The sequence below is a fragment of the Pseudoliparis swirei genome, chromosome 9 (assembly GCF_029220125.1).
Source record: "Pseudoliparis swirei isolate HS2019 ecotype Mariana Trench chromosome 9, NWPU_hadal_v1, whole genome shotgun sequence".
NCBI lineage: Eukaryota > Metazoa > Chordata > Actinopteri > Perciformes > Liparidae > Pseudoliparis > Pseudoliparis swirei.
In genome coordinates, this window is record NC_079396.1 from 24,615,740 (window position 1) to 24,634,311 (window position 18,572).

The 18,572-nt window shown below is 40.0% G+C and overlaps 1 protein-coding gene and 1 long non-coding RNA gene across 2 annotated transcripts in view; both read left to right on the plus strand.

Moving 5' to 3' along the window:
• LOC130200137 (cilia- and flagella-associated protein 251-like) overlaps positions 1-18,572 on the plus strand; it is a 281,786-nt gene that overhangs the window by 230,318 nt on the left and 32,896 nt on the right. The gene's annotated exons all lie outside the window — the stretch shown is intronic.
• On the plus strand, positions 7,260-8,721 carry LOC130199435 (uncharacterized). Its single transcript, XR_008832833.1, has 4 exons — positions 7,260-7,331; positions 7,454-7,627; positions 7,772-7,899; positions 8,029-8,721. It is a non-coding gene; the product is annotated as an uncharacterized LOC130199435 (long non-coding RNA).

Sequence of the window (18,572 nt, forward strand, 5' to 3'; positions counted from 1 at the left end):
TGTTAGAGATATTGGCAAAAAGAACGTCATGAAGTGACCATGGTTCTGTCAGAGCACTTTCTAAAGCACGCCAGCACACTGAGGAATCCGGGTCAAACCATGTAAGAAGAGGCCTTAAGACAAAAGACCAAAAATAAAGTTTAAAGTTGGGAACTGAAAGACCACCATTCTCCCTTCTCCTCTGTAGAGTAGACTTTTTAAGTCGTGGCCGCTTGCCTTTCCAAATGAATTTCGATACTGCTGCCTCTAATTTATGCCAGTAGTCAGAAGGAGGAGAAAGAGGTAGCATAGAGCTCACAAAATTAATCCTGGGTAAGATGTTCATTTTAACCACAGAGATACGGGCTTGAATAGACATAGGAAGACTCATCCATTTTTCCATATCTTTCAATATGTTGTTCAGAGCAATAGAGTACACAGGGGGTGCTAGTGACTATTTTTTTGCTCCGTCCCGATGCGCGCAGACTGCGTCGGAGCTCTACAGCGACCGCGATCGACCTATCGATCGGGTGATTGAGCACCCCTGCATTCAAGCATTAAATAGCCGAGAGTTTTTTTCAGCGTGAGGAATACGATGTGTGGCGGGAGTGCGTGAGTTAAGACCGAAATGCGTGAGTCTCACGCTCAATGTGTGAGACTTGAGAGCCCTGTATATCCTTGATGGTTAGCTAACATTAGCTAGCTATCCAGCTCAGCATGTTTAGCTAACCGAATAGCATAAAAAAGAATGTTTAGCTCGCCAAAGACTGTGATGTTAGCCAAGTAGGATGAATAGTGATATTTTTTCTCATTAAGAAATTAGAATAATCAACACACGTTGCAATCACGTTATATTATGAACCGTAATTGTAATTTTTTTAAAGAATTCTGTAATGGTAGAGCACAGACATTTATTTTGAAGGCAGGTTAACAATTATCCAATGTTGTCCACTATTTTCTTTTCTTTTCGTTTATTACTGCCATTTCGCCCACATGTGTTTATTAAATTATTTAAACAAGTCTATTGGGCTTCATATTAAGGTTAGACACTTTTAAATAAAGAGAAATGTGTGGGGGTTGTCGTGAAATGTGGAGAGCATTTTATTTTGACTGCATTTATCTCACTGTTCCGTTAGCTTTACTTCCTCTTAACTGCGGTTAACTCAGCCGACACTTAAATTTCTGTGCACCTATAGACTGATGTTCACGGTAAACGCATTCGATCGCAAGGGTTTTGATAAAGTTAGCGGCAGGATTCACATGACACAACATCCGGTTTTACAAAGTTAGCGGAAAGAACTACGTGAAACAACATCCGGTTTTCAAAATAAGATGTCGACAAATCATACACTAGCATATACAAGTAAACAATTAACTGATTTTGAATCTTTCTAGATCGTTTCTGAGATTTAGCTTAAATTATGCTAACATTAAAACGTTTTACTGTACCAAGGAAGAGTTTATAAAAATAAAACTCAGACTGTATGATAAAAAATTCCTATTTAAAGAAATCGGTCATTTCTTTCATGTTTGAAGTGCTTTATTTATGTTTTTCCCCATAATGCCAGGCATTGACTGATGCAGCTGTATTCAGGACAATCCGGACTTCCATTATCCTGGGAATCAGACATATTTACTGTCCCAATTTGGAGATATCTCAAATTAAAAGTCCAAAATGTTTAGAGAAATCGGTCATTTCTTTCATGTTTGAAGTGCTTTATATATGTTTTTCCCCATAATGCCAGGCATTGACTGACGCAGCTGTGTTCAGGACAATCCGGACTTCCAATATCCTGGGAATCAGACATATTTACTGTCCCAATTTGGAGATATTTCAAATTAAATGTCCAAAATGTTTAAAGAAATCGGTCATTTCTTACATGTTTGAAGTGCTTTATATATGTTTTTCCCCATAATGCCCGGCATTGACTGATGCAGCTGTGTTCAGGACAATCCATACTTCCCTTATCCTGGGAATCAGACATATTTACTGTCCCAATTTGGAGATATTTCAAATTAAATGTCCAAAATGTTTAGAGAAATCGGTCATTTCTTTTATGTTTAAAGAAATCGGTCATTTCTTTCATGTTTGAAGTGCTTTATATATGTTTTTCCCCATAATGCCAGGCATTGACTGATGCAGCTGTGTTCAGGACAATCCGGACTTCCATTATCCTGGGAATCAGACATATTTACTGTCCCAATTTGGAGATATTTCAAATTAAAGGTCCAAAATGTTTAAAGAAATCGGTCATTTCTTACATGTTTGAAGTGCTTTATATATGTTTTTCCCCATAATGCCCGGCATTGACTGATGCAGCTGTGTTCAGGACAATCCATACTTCCATTATCCTGGGAATCAGACATATCTACTGTCCCAATTTGGAGATATTTCAAATTAAAGGTCCAAAATGTTTAGAGAAATCGGTCATTTCTTTTATGTTTAAAGATATCGGTCATTTCTTTCATGTTTGAAGTGCTTTATTTATGTTTTTCCCCATAATGCCAGGCATTGACCGATGCAGCTGTGTTCAGGACAATCCTGACATCCATTATCCTGGGAATCAGACATATTTACTGTCCCAATTTGGAGATATTTCAAATTAAATGTCCAAAATGTTTAGAGAAATCGGTCATTTCTTTTATGTTTAAAGAAATCGGTCATTTCTTTCATGTTTGAAGTGCTTTATATATGTTTTTCCCCATAATGCCAGGCATTGACCGATGCAGCTGTGTTCAGGACAATCCAGACATCCATTATCCTGGGAATCAGACATATTTACTGTCCCAATTTGGAGATATTTCAAATTAAAAGTCCAAAGTGTTTAGAGAAATCGGTCATTTCTTTCATGTTTGAAGTGCTTTATTTATGTTTTTCCCCATAATGCCAGGCATTGACTGATGCAGCTGTGTTTAGGACAATCCAGACTTCCATTATCCTGGGAATCAGACATATTTACTGTCGCAATTGGGAGATATCTCATATTAAAAGTCCAAAATGTTTAGAGAAATCGGTCATTTCTTTCATGTTTGAAGTGCTTTATATATGTTTTTCCCCATAATGCCAGGCATTGACTGATGCAGCTGTGTTCAGGACAATCCGGACTTCCATTATCCTGGGAATCAGACATATTTACTGTCCCAATTTGGAGATATTTCAAATTAAAAGTCCAAAATGTTTAAAGAAATCGGTCATTTCTTACATGTTTGAAGTGCTATATATATGTTTTTCCCCATAATGCCCGGCATTGACTGATGCAGCTGTGTTCAGGACAATCCATACTTCCATTATCCTGGGAATCAGACATATTTACTGTCCCAATTGGGAGATATTTCAAATTAAAATTCCAAAATGTTTAGAGAAATCGGTCATTTCTTTCATGTTTAAAGATATCGGTCATTTCTTTCATGTTTGAAGTGCTTTATTTATGTTTTTCCTCATAACCCCAGGAAATGACTGAGGCAGATGTGTTCAGGACGTCGTTTTTTATTCGACTAATCGTGCAAAAATTAGGGACACAGACAGCAGTTCCAGTTGGAATTTGTTGCTTCCTGAAGTGTTTGTGTGTTCATTCCGACGCACTGGCTGTGGAACCAGCGGGACATTTAATTTGAAATATCTCCAAATTGGGACAGTAAATATGTCTGATTCCCAGGATAATGGAAGTCTGGATTGTCCTAAACACAGCTGCATCAGTCAATGCCTGGCATTATGGGGAAAAACATAAATAAAGCACTTCAAACATGAAAGAAATGACCGATTTCTCTAAACATTTTGGACTTTTAATTTGAGATATCTCCCAATTGCGACAGTAAATATGTCTGATTCCCAGGATAATGGAAGTCTGGATTGTCCTGAACACAGCTGCATCGGTCAATGCCCGGCATTATGGGGAAAAACATAAATAAAGCACTTCAAACATGAAAGAAATGACCGATATCTTTAAACATAAAAGAAATGACCGATTTCTCTAAACATTTTGGACATTTAATTTGAAATATCTCCAAATTGGGACAGTAAATATGTCTGATTCCCAGGATAATGGAAGTCCGGATCGTCCTGAATACAGCTGCATCAGTCAATGCCTGGCATTATGGGGAACAACATATATAAAGCACTTTAAACATGAAAGAAATGACCGATTTCTCTAAAGATTTTGGAATTTTAATTTGAAATATCTCCCAATTGGGACAGTAAATATGTCTGATTCCCAGGATAATGGAAGTATGGATTGTCCTGAACACAGCTGCATCAGTCAATGCCGGGCATTATGGGGAAAAACATATATAAAGCACTTCAAACATGTAAGAAATGACCGATTTCTTTAAACATTTTGGAATTTTAATTTGAAATATCTCCCAATTGGGACAGTAAATATGTCTGATTCCCAGGATAATCGAAGTATGGATTGTCCTGAACACAGCTGCATCAGTCAATGCCGGGCATTATGGGGAAAAACATATATAAAGCACTTCAAACATGAAAGAAATGACCGATTTCTTTAAACAGGAATTTTTTATCATACAAAGTCTGAGTTTTATTTTTATAAACTCTTCCTTGGTACAGTAAAACGTTTGAATGTTAGCATAATTTAAGCTAAATCTCAGAAACGATCTAGAAAGATTCAAAATCAGTTAATTGTTTACTTGTATATGCTAGTGTATGATTTGTCGACATCTTATTTTGAAAACCGGATGTTGTTTCACGTAGTTCTTTCCGCTAACTTTGTAAAACCGGATGTTGTGTCACGTGAATCCTGCCGCTAACTTTATCAAAACCCTTGCGCGCTCCCGATCGAATGCGTTTACCGTGAACATCAGTCTATAGGTGCACAGAAATTTAAGTGTCGGCTGAGTTGACCACGGAGATCCAAGTGTCGGCTGAGTTGACCGCAGTTCCTCTTAGTGTCGGGATTTTCGGGGTAAGCCACGTTTCCACTCTGCTCTTTGCACTTTCTTAGTTTTGGTTCAAATTTAAACTGAAGTTATTTGAAATACATGGAAAGTCAATGTATTATCATGTGGACATTATCTACTTGCAATTTAAGTTATTTTGTATGTCCGTGTGTCGATGTCTGTGGGTAGGGCTGCCATGTGGCTAATGTGACCGGAAAAACGCAAATGTCAGAAGGAGTAAAGTAATTAAAACATGCTTTGGACAAACATGTCTGCACAATGGAGACGTAAAGAGATGTGCAAGCTTGCTGTTCTGGCCGACACATAGTTAGCTAACAGAAGGTCAGGCTCAGGCTCTTTTAAGCCCCTTTCATACTCCAGAAATGTCCTGACCTGGAGAATGCGCGACCCGCTTTCGTCGGGTTAAGCGGTTTATGGACCCGCAAGGAAAACTTCCTCCAGTCGAATTAAAGATTATCCGTGGCTCCATGATTCGGCGTGGTTTGCCCAAGTCTGGGGTCCGAATTTCGATCACTTTGGGCGGGTTGAAAATCTAAAAAATGTCCTCCATAACGGGCGGGTAACCTGGCGGTTTCGCGGCCGACCGGACACGCTGGTGCGGGTAAAGCGCTTAACAGAGCCGCTATTGAAAACTTTGGGAGAGTGGCAGCGCCTTGACTTCTGCGACTGCATGGAGCGCCCAGCTCTCCCATCGTTCACTTAAGTGACTTAAAATTGTTCGTCACACAAGTATGATGCACATTAATTTGATTTAGTTGTACACTGTCGACGCCAGGTGGCATAGAAAAGGCAAGGGAAAACAAAACATGAGTTTTAGACTTTTCATGAATGTTTGTTTCTTTTCTTTGTAGGACAATATGCTGGTCAAGGTGAGATTTGGTTCAAGTCAGAAGTATGTTAAGGTGGCAGAAACCGAAGCAGGCTATGAAGACTACAATACATTTATTGAGAGGTTGGTATTACTTGTTTATTACACAGCTGTATCTGTTTGGAGAAAACAAATTATTTGCTTGAATGTCAGTTCATGTTAGTGTCTTTTTATATTAATTTAAGTAATGTTTGGTTGCCTCGCCGATCAATTTTTTATTTTATTATGTTGACCAATTGTTATGTCTTGTGAGCAAGTCAAAATGGACAATTGGTGTATGATGGGGAATTTATATCACATATTCTGCACACTGCTCAGACATTATAATAATAAAAGTGTCAATAGAAGTTTACAAAGGACCATTTTTCTAAATCTGATATTCTCTCAGTAATAGGAAAGTTAGGTCTTCCTCTACAGACAGACTTGCACTTGACGGATCAATCAGGGACAGAGGTGGATGCAGATATGTTTGAGGAACTTTTACAAGCAGGGGACCTTACCGTCAATGTGTCCACAGAAAAGTCTGGATGTAAGATTTAGCTTTGTTAGGGAAAAATGAGGATCATGAACTGTAATGTACTGTGAGCTGTTTCTCTGACTAGTATTGTAGAGTTGTGACGGTATAACCAATTTTTTGTGTGTATTTCTTTGAACTGTCTTGCAGTTGTGCTTCAACCAGATCTAGCAGAAATTTCCTTTGAGTCGAATGTGTCAGACACCGTATCCTCTGTGCCTTCTGATTCATCTGATGCAACAATAACTCTTGAGAACGATGGTGGGAGGGAAAGGACCCACGACGATAGGGAATCAGCTGAAGCGGTATATCGCACATTACATTTGTTAATAAAACTGAAACCCAAAGACATTGTCCAAACGAGCAGTGCTCTTGTTGCCGTAAAGGTTAACATGATAACTTATTGTTTGATTCTTTTTATTTTTAGATGGTGAGAGGTGTTCTTCAGTCCAAGCCAGGGGGAGTAAAAGTGTTGCATGAATATGACAAAACAAAGACATTGACGGATGGTACCCGGCGACATATGATAAACCTACTGGTGGCTGACATGATTGAAGTTCATGGGGAAGCATTTTATGTTCACTGGTGCCCACCTTAAATCTATTTTTTCTTCATAGCATAAGATGCAGTTGTTACAGAACCCTGTCACATTATTAAATGATATATATATAAAATATAATCTCATTTCTGGAGCAAAAATATTAAAGCAATTAAGTTATACAAATTAATTAGCCAATGGGAAAACCGGGCGAATGTATGATCAGTGCAAAAGAAGCCACGGGAATTGTAAACAAAAAGACTAATAGTTATCATGATAACACAAATCATTTGTTTGCATTAATATAGTTTACTTTAGAGATGTCTGTCTTTGTTGCTTTCTTCTTGATAATAATAATAATTTTAGTTTGACATTTTACAATTTTAAAGTTTGAAAAATAATGTTTTTCTACTTTTTAAAGGAGGATCCCACCAACCTATGTGCGAACAAAATACGCTCTTGGCACTAACACTCTATTTCCTTACCTCTGGGATCCTTAATCAACAAATGGATATGTAAGTTTGTAAATGAATGGCTTATACTACAATGTATGCAGGGAGGTTATTCTGAATTTGCCTTGTTTGGCTGTGACCCATCAGTTATGTTTAGTTTTGTTCTTTCTTCTCACATTTTTTAGGAGCACTTCTATGATGCTGACAGTGGATCTGGTTATTTGGCCTGAAGGATAAAGACAGTCCAGCGCGACACTGCAGTTCTATCTCGGAGATGCTCAACCACCTGTACCTATCAAGCTGGACCAAAGAGCAAGAGACATTTTTGTTGTCTGGGCATCACTCCTCAGATGCGTCTGGTAAGCATCGCTCATTATCTTTTTAAAACATTAATTTACTTACCTGATTCAGAAATCTTGTCTGAGCATAATGTGGATATATTTATTTTCACATGTACAGTAAGTCTTTGTTAGATCTTCTACTTTCTTCTGGTTTCCCCCTAGGCTGGGACAGTGACCTGTCAAGCATCCTACTGCTGGTTCACCTACTTCCCCCTACTGCAAAAGGACCCAAGAAGAGTCCTAAAATTAGCTCGCATCAAGCAATCAAACTTGTTGTGAGATATTTGAGGGTATGCAATGTTTTAATATGCTTCTTTATTTAGTTGTATTCGCAATGCCTCTTTTTGTGAAGAGGCACATATGTTTTTAGTAATGTAGTGGGCCATTAAAATGGTTCCTCATGCTTCTGTTTTTTCCAGATTGGCGCCAGTGTTGAGACCTTCCTTGAGAGTTTGGAACCAGGACAACCCATCCTCCTGTGTCGGTGAAGAGAAGAACAACATCCAAAGATTCTATGTCATCGTTGACCACAAGGCCATCCCTTGCAAGGCTCAGACGTCCCTGGCAGCTTTCGATGAACTCTTTAAGGCCCACTTCATCTTCAGTGTTCACTACCACGAATCCCTTAACAGCTTCTACACATTCATCCAAACAACTGTGTTCAACCTTGATGTGGAAAGTACCAAGGAAAGTCCTCGTGTGAAGGAGCTCAGAGCAAGACTGCTGAACACAAGTATCTGAGGTGACGCACATCCTTGGCTGCAAATATGTTGATTTGTTTTATCTGCAAGTTACACCACAGAAGTTCTATGTTGCTTTGTAAGCATTTGAGATTTTACCATGGTTTATATCCAGGAAAGACATTACGTTTGAAATGTGGACAGCCGGAATGTTCTATATTATTTTGCACTTATTCAGGGTTCAAGAAACACCTTATTCGTTTGCACCGGGACACTGTTTCAACAAATACTGTCACTGTCACTTCAGTGCTTATTGTATCAAGGAGAGGGATGATTCATTTTATGTTGTTTCTATTGATGAGTTGATTGATTATAGACCCTATGATAAACAGTTATCTAATGAGATGGATGAAAAAATATACATTGTGCCATGTTGTGCGACCCGTGCTATTGTTTTGTGTGACCTGTACTATTGAGGCTGCCATTTAAGAAATGTTATTGTAATGCAAATGCTATGTTTGTGGTGGGCTTGAAAATACAATTTTATTTGAACAAACTTTTGTATTGATTTTCTTCTTTGTAATTAAATACTAGGAGTATACTGAATTCCAAAGTAAAATTGTACCATATATAGCATTGAGGATTATAACTCCCGACAGTGTTAAAATATATATATAAATCAACTCTACAAGAGTAAAATAGAGTTTAATTTTAAATCCCCTATAGTGTTACATAGCTCAGCAACTCTAGTCGGTGTTAAAACAATATACAGATAGTGTTAAATTCTGACACTGCACACTAGTGTTGTGTAAATTCAACACTGGCCTGTGTTGACTGGTGTTAAATGTCAACTATTGAGAGAGTTGCTTCAACTCTATCACAGTGTTGATCTTTTAACACTTTTAAAAGTGTAGTTTTAACTCAAAATGGGGTGGACCAATATAGACACTTTCAAAGTGTTGAATTTAACTCTATTGGTGTTGAATTGACACTGTGGATTTTGCTGTGTATTCATTTATTTTTAATCTTTTCTCAAACACACACAGGGAGATATGTCACACTGTAAGTAAGAAAGTAAAGTTATGACTAAATGCGAGGCTACTCGTGGTTCCTAGTCTTAAAAAGTAGGATGGGAGCCAGAGCCTTCAGGTATCAAGCTCCTCAAAACTATACCTGTTTACTGAAGAGAAAAGACCTGCAGCTGGGACTTCAAGGAGAACAATGGAGAGAAGGAAAACAATGCACGTGAGATTTTTGAATCTTCTTCTTTTAAATTAAGGAAACACGTGTGGTGCACCTGGATCACCACAAGGGGCGTCAAGTCAGAGCTGCTCCAACTAAAAAAAGTGCACCCATTGCCAAACATGTTTTGTGACAGAGTTGAAGCATAAGCAGCAATCCACTAGTGAAGCTGTCCTCGACCTGCGTTTCCTCTGGGCAGGATTACACAGCTAGGGTAACGGACTTGTACTGGCCAAGGAAGAAGTCGAGTCCGCAGGTTTATTTTCCAGGTTTTATTCCTGCTGACCACATCCATACATCAGCTCCCTCATAAATACAAAACTATTATCTCTAACAGGACTACGTTATATATAGATTGGCAAAAAGGGCAAAACAGCGCCCCAGTGGACAAAATAAATAACTGCGTGAGTTAGTGACTCAGCGGAAATTCTAAAGTTAACACAAAGGAAAAACACATAGCTGCTGACGACATCCATACATCAGCTCCTAAACATACCAAAACAGAATGTATACCAATTACCACTAGTTATACTATACGGGCAAAACATACGACAGGACGGCCGGAAGTGTCAAACCCCAATGGCGCCAAAGAAGCAATGAAACAAAAGATACTTGTTGCATGTTTCTAAGATCGCCAAAAGATATATTTGAATCATCTCTTGACGATCTCAAAAACACACAACAGGCAGACACCGCGATCGCAACACAAACGGCCACACTTGCAAAAAACATAACAAAACAGTGAAAGACGAGGGAAAGACGGAGCTACGGAAGCTCGAGAGGAACAGAAGAGGCGAAACTCAGCCTTCTTCTTCTTCTTCTTCTTCTTCTTCTTCTGTGGTGTTTTACGGCAGCTTGCATCCTTTTAGTTGCACTACTGCCATCTTCCGGTTCCCAGCTACTATACTTTCCCCATCAGTCCTGTTGCTCGCAAAAATTGCATGAAACACCCTCTTCCCAGACCACTAGACCCCCACTCCAATATACTTCCTAGCTCTCTTCCCTTCATCCCTAGTCTCTCCATTTCTTCCAACATGACCTTCCTTTCTGACCTGTATGTGGTGACAACATGTTGAACAGTTTCTGGTGCCTGGCAGCGCTCACAAAGTCCAGTTGGGTGTTTCCCCATCACAAATAATGTGCTGCATAAATAGCTGTGCCCAATCCTCAATCTTGCCATTGTGACTTCTTCCCTCCTATTTCCTCCCCTGACTTTTACCCCGCTCACTTTACTCTGGATTGAGTACAAGTGTCTCCCCCTCGTCTCCTGGTCCCATTGACGTTGCCACACCCTGTTGATATTTTCCTTGATGATGCCCTTTCCCTCTGCTTTAGATAACTTAACATCTACTTGTACTCTGTTTTCCTTTAGTGCTTGTTTGGCTAGTTTGTCCACTTTCTCATTCCCTCTGATACCTACATGAGCCGGCACCCATAAAAATACAACTTCAATGCCTTGCTCCACTGCTCTTGAGTGCATTGTCAATATTGTAAACAGTAGATCTTGTCGCGTTTTGGACAGACCCGACTTCAGACTGGCGTGCCGACATGGAGTCACTGCACACAAGGACTTTGCCTGGTCTTTGTTTCTCAATCCACTCTAATGCCAAGACAATTGCGTACAATTCAACTGAATACACAGCCAGAAAATCAAGTGCATTTGTATATTTCATAATTTTTGCTCGGGACTGAAACAGCAGACCCTGTACTGCCTGCAACTGGATCTTTAGATCCATCAGTGAAAACCTGCACATGCTCTTCGTATTTTCCAACTGTGTACTCATAGAACTCACTCACTAGATCAGGATTCTTTTGCTTTACCTTAATCTGCAGCAACTCCATGTCTACCTCTGGTTCCTTCAGCAACCACACAGGAGTTATTAAAATGACAGTAGGGATAAGCTCTATCTCAGAGACTCCTAGGCTTCTTGCTGCTGCTTCTCCTATCCAGCCAAAACTCGTCTTTGGCACTTTGTGCCTTTCCCAACATGCCTGCAGTACTTTTTTAGTTAGATGACTACCCTCATGACCTCTCAAATTTACCCAATAATTAACCAGCAGTTGCTTTCTGCGAAGACCCAGTGGCATTTCTCCGGTCTCTACTTGGATGGCGCACACAGGTGATGTTCTTACTGCCCCTATACAGATTCTCAAGGCCCTGGCCTGGATAACATCTAGCTGCTTAAGTGAGGTTTCTGAAGCTGACCCATAAGGTACACTACCATAATCTAATCTGGATTTAATTAGAGCTTTGTACATGTGCAGTAGAGATGCAACCTCTGCTCCCGAGTCCAACCCTACCAGACATCTCAATACATTAATGACTTTTTTACACTTATCGCTAACGATTTTAATGTGGTCCTTCCATGTTAATCTGCTGTCAAAGTGTACTCCTAAGAAACGAAACATCTCTACTATTTCTAAATTGCTCCCATAAAGCTTCAGCTGACAGTTTCCCCTGGTTCTCCGTCTTGTAAAGTGCATTACTTTTTTACTGCTGAAAATCTGAATCCCCATTTCTTCCCCCACCTTTCAACTTGTTTTATCCCTTCTTGCAATTTTTTAACAATATGTTCCAAGTTTCTACCTTTTTTCCATTGAGCCCCATCATCTGCAAATAGTGACCTTCCCACATCTGGTGAGACCTTTCCAAAGATGTCATTTATTGCAATGGAAAATAAAATAGGACTTACCACACTCCCTTGTGGCGTCCCATTTTCTACCTCAAATGTTCTTGACCTTTCAGTCCCTACTTTTACCTGGATAGTTCTTTTATCTAGAAATTCCCTAACCCAATTAAACAGTTTCCCCCTAATTCCTATGGAATGCATTTTAATCAATAGCCCTTCCCTCCACAGCATATCATACGCCTTTTCTACATCAAAAAACACTGCTGCCACAGTTTCTTTGTTAACCTGTGCCTTTTTTACGTCATCTTCTAAACATAGGATTGAATCCAAGGTTCCCCTACCTTTCCTAAATCCACTCTGGCACCCTACTAGTATCCGATGTTTCTCTACATAGTACATTAATCTCTCATTTACCATCCGTTCCATAAGCTTGCATATATTCGACGTTAGCGCAATTGGCCTATAATTTGATGGGTTACTGGCATCTTTCCCTGGCTTCCTTATAGGGACAATCACAGCCTCCTTCCACCTTGCTGGTATGCTACCTTCCTCCCACACTTTATTATACAATGTTAACAATTTATTCAGCCCATATCCACTTAATTGTTTTACCATAATGTAACATATGTCATCATTTAGCTTATCAATACCAACAAAACACCCCCCCCAAATATATTTTATATATATATAATTTAAAAAAACTACATTTCAACGATACCCTAAACTGCCCCCAAGTTTAATGCATCTGTTAGATTTAACCAAACACGGCTCCACCGAGCAAAGGAATCAGCCAGAGTGATTGAGAACAGCTGTGTGTGTGTGCAGTTACACTCAGTTTACACGCTTCAATTGAACCAAAACATATGATTGGAATTGTTTGTGCAAATCGGTTATTGCTTACATGCGTGGTAATGCGGCACAAACATTTTGGGCAGCTGCTCAAACCCAAAAAGTGCACCCATTGCCAACAATGTTTTGTGTGAGTTGAAGCAGCAATACACTAGTGAAGCTGTCCTCGACCTGCGTTTCCTCTGGGCAGGATTACACAGCTAGCTTACATTTTCTTTATGAATAAAGATGAATTATTGTATGGCAACAACAGTACAAGCGTTCTGATTGGCTAATGGGCCACTTCGTTGCACGACATGAGACCAACAGCCAACTATCCAGCGTCAGTATTACAGCCAAACAGTAAATAAGAATATTCGACAACACGTGGTGTTTGTTGTCAGATCTAAGAGCCAATCAGCTCTCTGATGTGGCCACGGGAAAACACGCGGCAGACGCGTGGAAGCGTGACAAATGACAGAAAGTTTGGAGGATTAGTTTCAGCGGAGTGTACATACACTGACCTGTGACTGGACTAAGGATGGGAGGCGATAGTGATGGAGAGGGTGGGAGTGAGGATATGGATTATAATAGCTGGACTGAAGTGGGGAATAAGAAACGAGCCAGGAGTCGAGGCAGTAGATCTGGTAGTAGTGGGGACGGGAGAGAGAAAAGCAGGAGGATGAGGGAGAGGATTGCAGAGAAGGAGGGGTTCAAAATAATTGTGAGATTCAAGGACGGAAATTCAATTCAATTCAATTCAATTCAGTTTATTTGTATAGCCCAATTTCACAAATTACAAATTTGTCTCGGAGTGCTTTACAATCTGTACACATAGACATCCCTGCCCCAAAACCTCACATCGGACCAGGAAAAACTCCCAAATAACCCTTCAGGGGAAAAAAGGGAAGAAAACCTGCAGGAGAGCAACAGAGGAGGATCCCTCTCCAGGATGGACAGATACAATAGATGTAATGTGTACAGAAGGACAGATTTAGAGTTAAAATACATTCAATGAATATGACAGAGTGTATGAATAGTTCATAGTAGGCATATTCCACGATGGAGACCTCCACGATCCATCAGGCAGATGGCGAAATGACATTCGGAAAATAAGCCCGGTGGCGCTGACTCGCGGGTTGAAGGAGAAAGTTGGCGAGATTGTGATGGCGAAGGTGCTGGCTGATGGCGGATTGTTGATCCAGTGAAGGACGAGGGGCAGAGAGGGAAAGCAATGAAGCTGAAAAAAGTGTGCAATATAGTGGTTGAGAGCGTGAAGAAGCTGAATGATGGGCCCTTTGTTAGAGGCGTGATATACGGTATCCCAGTGGAAGAGAACGTGGAGGAACTGAGAGCAAGTATTAAAGGGGGTAAAGTTATAGGGATTAAACGTCTGCAGGCAAGACGAGGTGGAGAAAGGGTGGACAGTTTGTCAGTGCTGCTAGATTTTGAAGAAAGGGTGTCGCCTAACTCAGTTACTGTGGGGTATCTAAGGTATAGAGTAAGAGCATATGTCCCACCACCTTTGAGGTGTTTCAAATGCCAAAAGTATGGCCATATTGCGGCAGCGTGTAAAGGGAAGCAAAGATGTGGAAAATGTGGAGGGGAACATGACTGAGAAATGTGAGGCTGGGACAGAGCTCACATGTGCAAATTGCGGAGGTGCACACAGTGTGGCCTCTGGTGGGTGTGAAGTGAGAAAGAAGGCAGTGGTAGTGCAGCAGCTGAAAGTGAAAATGAATATATCGTATGCAGAAGCAGCAAAGAGGGCTCAGAGGGAAAGTGGGGGGGGGGAGGGGATGGTAAAGGGAACCGGCTCAACAGCCAAGTGAGCAACTATCGACTAAGAGTCAAAGGGAAGATGAGAATATAATGGCAGTAAATAAGGAGAACTTTGTGTTTTTCATGGCAGAAGTGGTTAACTGCACATTCCAGGCAAAAGGGAGATCTGAGAAAATTGAAATAATAGTAAAAAGTGCAGCAAGATACTTAAATATTCACGGAATAACTGGGATGGCGGTACAGGAAGAGCTTAGGAAACAGGGGCAGTTGTTAACCAAAGAATCATGCTCACAGGATTAATCATCATCATGTTAATTCTACAATGGAATGCTCGGAGTTTGTTGGCAAATGGACAAGAATTCAAAAAATATGTGGGGATATGCTCAGCCAGATGTCATATGCATACAGGAAACATGGTTAAACCAAATGTGGACTTCAGACTAGCTGGATATGCGTGTGTTAGGTGTGATAGTGTGATAGAGGGTGGTCAGGGAGGAGGATGTGCCACATTTATTAGTGAAGACGTCACATTTAGAGAGGTGAAGATAGGGACCGAGCGCGAATATGTAACTGTGAAGACCTGGGCAAGGGAAGGAGAGGTCATAGTTGTACATTTGTATAATAATCCTGTAAAAATAGAGGTGAATAGATTGGCACAAATTGAAAGGATAGGTGGCAACAAGGTGGTGGTATGTGGAGATTTTAATGCACATAGTACATTATGGGTGGAGCAAGAACAGATCTCAATGGGGGAGGTAATGGAAGAATTACTAGAGGAACACAATTTGGTTTGTTTAAACGATGGCAGAGGGACTAGATGTGCACACAGGAACATGTCGGGCGCTAGACTTAACCATTGTATCTAGGAGTTTAGCAGGATATGCAGTGGGAGGTAGAAGAGGAAACGCTGGCAGTGATCATTTTCCAATAAAGTGTAAAATAGAATTACAAAGGAGTAAGGAACAGGGAGAGTTGATAGGTAAGTGGGTGTTTAATAGGGCAAATGGGAACTTTTCAAATATATATGCGAGCAAGAATGGATAAAATAGACTTAAATGAAGATGTTGACGAGGTTGATATAAAATGACATTTACAATACTGGAAGCAGCAAACAAGCAATAGCTAAAGTAAAGGAAGGATGGATGAAAAGAAAGGGGGTCCCTGGTGACAGAGGAATGTGGAGAGAGAAAGAAAGAAACAAAGCTCTTAAGCTGTTAAAAGAACATAACTTCCAGAATCTGATCCAGTACAAGCAAGCGCAGCGAGGCAACGGGGAACGATCGGAAAGCAAAAAGGGAAAGCTGGAGGAATTACTCAGTAGAATTGGGAGATCAACACCTGTGGGAGAGATTTGGGGATGATCAGAAGCATGAGAGGAATCAGAAAAGTATGGCAGTATCCAGTACTGAAGAAAGGGAGGAAACCGGCAGCGACAGATGGGAGAGGGCAGAGATGATGGCAAAAAGTTAACAGAAATCCACAGCTCTGGCAACCTTACAGGAGAGGGTAAATTAGGGAGGAAAGGACACGGTCGGCTCATCCTGGTGCTCTGGAAAGAAGAGACAATACTAATAGTTCAATGGATGCCCCATTTACTTGGAAGAGTTAAAAGGGGATAGAAAGAGCCGGATTGACATCACCAGGGAAGGATGAAATATGTTATATATTGCTGAAGCATTTAGGTAGGTTACAAAAATTGGTATCATTTTAGAATAAAATTTGGGAAATGGGGAGACTACCTAGATAATGGAAAGAAGCTGTGATTATTCCAATCAGGAAACCGGGCAAAGATTCATCAAATCCAACAAATTATAGACTCCATAGCACTAACCTCTCATGTCGGTAAAATTATGGAGAGAATGATAACCGAGATTAAGCTATTATATGGAGACCAGGTGAATGATAACACCTCATCAAAGTGGATTTCGAAAGGTAGAGGAACTATGACCCAATTATTTGTTTAGAGACAGAAATCAAAAAGCCCAGGTAAATAAGGAGTCAGTGATGGCGGTGTTTTTGATGTGGAAAAGGCATATGACATGGTTTGAAGAAGGGTTGATGATTAAGTTGAATATTATGGGAATAGGGGCAGAGTATACAAATTGATTAAAGACTTTTACTTGACAGAGTAATCCAAGTCAGAATTGGGGCAGCACTATCGAGAAGATACCGTGAGAATGGTACACCCTGGGTCGTTCATCAGTCCAATACTGTTCTCCATCATGATAAATGAGGTGTTCCTTCGAGTTCAGAGTGATATTGGACGATCCCTATTCGCAGATGATGGAGCGTTGTGGAAGAGGGGAAGAAACATAAACCACATTAAAGGGAAGGTACAAGAGGCCGTGAATGAAGTAGAAAGATGGTCTTATGGCATGGGGATTCAAGTTTTCTGTGGGGAAAACTAAAACAATCTGCTTTACTAGGAAGAGAGGAGTGGTTACTCAGCTAAAGCTAAATGGGCAAATTATTGAACAAGTGAAGGTTTTTAGGTTTCTAGGGGTGTGGTTCGATGATAAGCTAACATGGAATGAGCCGATTCAGATGATAGTTAGGAAATATAAAACTATTTAAAATGTGATGAGGTGTCTAACCGGGTCGGAATGGGGAGCCAGCAGGCCTGCAATGAAGAATATTTATATTGCGCTGATGAGATCAGTTTTGATTATGGGTGTATAGCGTTTGGAACCTGCGGCAAAACGTCACAAAAAGTTGGATGTGGTGCAAGGCTCTGAGACTTTGTTGTGGGGCTTTGAGAACAAGTCCTGTGTCTGCTCTCCAGGTGGAGGTGGGTGAGATGCCGCTGCATTTGAGACGTAAACAGTTAATGTTGAGCTATTTTAAATTAAGGGGATTCCAAAGCAAACCCCAAAATGGTTTAAAAAAGCCAAAGGGGGCAAAGGGGCCAGGGACAAAAAGGGGAAGGGGTTAACAGACAAATATTACCCTAGGAAACCTTTGGTTTTTTCCCCAGATTGGACTTTTTACTAACAAAACCCCATTAAAAAAACAAATTTTTCAGGAATTGGAGGGAAGGGAAAACTATAAATTTATCCGATTACGGAGGATTAAAGACTGCCCGGGAGAATTTTTGGGTCAATCCCATTTTTTCGAGAAGTAAAAGGAGATTAGACCATTGCGGGTTTAAAAGAATTCCCTTTAAATACTGGGTAGGGGGTTCAGAAATAAAGGGCATCATTTGGATTCCAGTTCAAAAAGAAAAATATAAAACAACAGAGGCAGGATTAATCTGAAATAACAAAGCACTTTTCCGTTTAAGCATATTATTTTGGTAATTCTGGGGAATAAGGTAAAGGGAAAAGGAAAAAAGAAAACAAGCTTGGTGTCAGCAAGAAGGAATTTTATTTGCAAATCAGAAGCAAATCAATAATAAAAAACTTATAAAGGTGGCAGCCCTTTGGGGGCGGGGCACGGAAGAATCAAAAGGGAGGGTTCGGGAGGACAAAAATATTTTTCATAAAAAAAAAATTTGGTAGACCAGGTTGGCTCGCTAAAAAAACTTTTTTAAAAAACCCCTGGATTTAGTCCTGCAAGACACAAAACGGGGGATCAAAAAGGGGTTGCCAAAATTTAAACAGCACGGTTAAAGGGAGGCTCAATGAATTGGGGATATTTTTGGGGGGGGGCCAGTATTGAAAAAGGGTTTAATAAAAAATTTAAAATTAAGGGTTTTTAGTTTATTTTTAAAATTTTTTTTATTTTTTTTATTTTTTTTGAATTTTTTATTTTATTAAAGAAAGGATGGTGGGGGTTCAATTTACCCTAAAACAAAAAAAAAAA